The sequence below is a fragment of the Tamandua tetradactyla genome, chromosome 19, assembly GCF_023851605.1.
Source record: "Tamandua tetradactyla isolate mTamTet1 chromosome 19, mTamTet1.pri, whole genome shotgun sequence".
Classification (NCBI taxonomy): Eukaryota; Metazoa; Chordata; class Mammalia; order Pilosa; family Myrmecophagidae; genus Tamandua; species Tamandua tetradactyla.
The window spans coordinates 66,656,155-66,658,443 of NC_135345.1; positions in this window are offsets into that span (position 1 = coordinate 66,656,155).

A 2,289-nucleotide genomic window follows, 5' to 3' on the forward strand; every position below is an offset into this window, starting at 1 on the left:
CTTGGGCAATCTTTAACAGGTTTAAGCCTTGATACGCTCAGCATTAACGTGGAGACATATCACAAAGGTAGAGTACAAAATACTATAACAGAATAGTGCGTTCTCATTAAATGTAAACTTTTCCACTTCCATCCAATCCTTCTTATCTGTTCAAGTGTATCTATAGGAATGGGAGAAAAATCTCTTTTATAATGAAATCATTATTTCAGTAGCAAAAAAACGGGCAAGCATAGTCTACTTTGGTGACAAAGAACTTGGATTCCTTCATGTGAGATCTGCTAAAATACTAAATAATATCCTTTGCAAGGGTGATTTTATGCATGAACAAAGGAGTCCTTGGGTGATCATTTCCATAAGGCATGGTGATGTCACTGTGTATGAATGTACAACTATAATTCACTTCCTTGAATACAGTAGATTGTTTGCTATGTTCTTTATAAAAAGAAACAATGATGATGCAGTACATTCAGTAAAATAAAGATGGTTTGTACTTAATGACATCCTTCTTGTGATGATGTGACTCTTCTACCCTAGGCCATGAGGGGATGCTTGGTGGTGACAGGCTGGTCAATATAAAGTCTCTTTTTGCAGATTGTACATGTAGTTTTCTTTTTTTTAAGTAATGTTACAAATCAACTGTTACAAATCAACTTCTAATTAGGTTTTGACAGAGTAATGCTCATCATGTCCTAAAACCTCAACATCAATCTCTAGTTGCAAAAATTGATCTAAGGTAAAGGAATGGCTTTGAAAAAAATGGATGCTGATTGCCTTCTAAATATTTAGCATAAGGAATTCACATATTTTTTATCAGAACTAACTGAGATCCTTATACCAAGGCTGCAACTGTAGACATCTTAAAGTAATTTTGAAGGGGCGGGGAAGGTGAAGGATGACAATCGGATTTAATTGTATTCAAAGGGTTTTTTATTTTCTGAAAAAATATAAAATTTCGTATCTTACACTACAAAACATGTACACAAACCAAACGCACATAGAGCTTCAAATGGGGAAAAAAAAACAAAAAACAGAAATGCTTTAATCTTTCCTTGAATCCAAGGCAGGGACTTGAGATTTCCAGATGCCTATCATAGACTAAAATATGCTAAGCAACTGCTTCTGATATTCCTGAAACCAAAAAAAAATGTGATAAACATATTAACAAATGATTTGAGTCTAAGTATTATTCATAGACTATTCTGAATATAACGTACAGATTTTAAATAATTAGTTATAAATAGCTAAAGATTCACAAGTATGTTGACCACTGAAATGTCTACTATTAATAAAGTAGAATAAACATGACAAATTTTGCAGCCTTCATTTTTTCATTAACATTTAGAAGAAACAAATAACATAATCAGACTTTTTTTGTTTTTTGTTTTTTAAAGAACTGGTGCTTCCTTCTAAGTATTAATTATGTGGTCATTCTGAACAAGAACATTCAATCATTTATGTGAAAAAAGACTTTTCTTAAATGAACAAGAAATAAAGGCATGTTCTTATCTATTTCTCCTTTGATACATTACTATATAATTAACAGCATAATAGAGAAAAATATTCAATGTAACCAGCTGTTCTACAGAATTAAAAAAATGATTTTACTTATTACTGCTATTAATTTCAAATGAACAAGTATTTTAATTCCATTTATTCATCATTACCATCATCATCTTACTGTACCTACTTTTATTTACTTTGAGTTAAACATCTGGCAGGACACAAGCAAAGACAGTTTACTATCATACTTAGCTTTCTTTTTTCTTATTTTAAGAAAGAACAAATGAGGAAGGGACTTAATTCTACTAAGCAACACCATACATCTAATAAATTTCTAACACCTGACTCAAATAGCATTTGCCATCCAATGTACCGTTATAGCCAAAAATGTCTTCTAAAAGTAAATATTTCTGCTTGTGCTTCCAAGAACCCACTTTAAATAGGAGAAAAGATGGTGCTAAATATCTTCTACTTCAAAATATAGATTAAATAGTAGACATGCAAACATGTGAGTGCTCAACTAGGACTAATTTTTCATTTTGAACTTGAGCCGATAAACTTTCTCTTCACCAATGTGCATAGGTCGAGGCTCTTTTATAAACTGACTTGAGAATGTTCTGTGTTATCTACTCTAACTCTGGCCTAGTTTAGACAGTACACTGGAATATAATTTTTACAGCAATCCTACAACTTTAGAACGCTGAATTGGTGATTAAAATACAATAAAAAATAAAGACCATGCACACAAAAGTATTAAAAAGTGAGGAAATGAAATTCTTTACATACAGT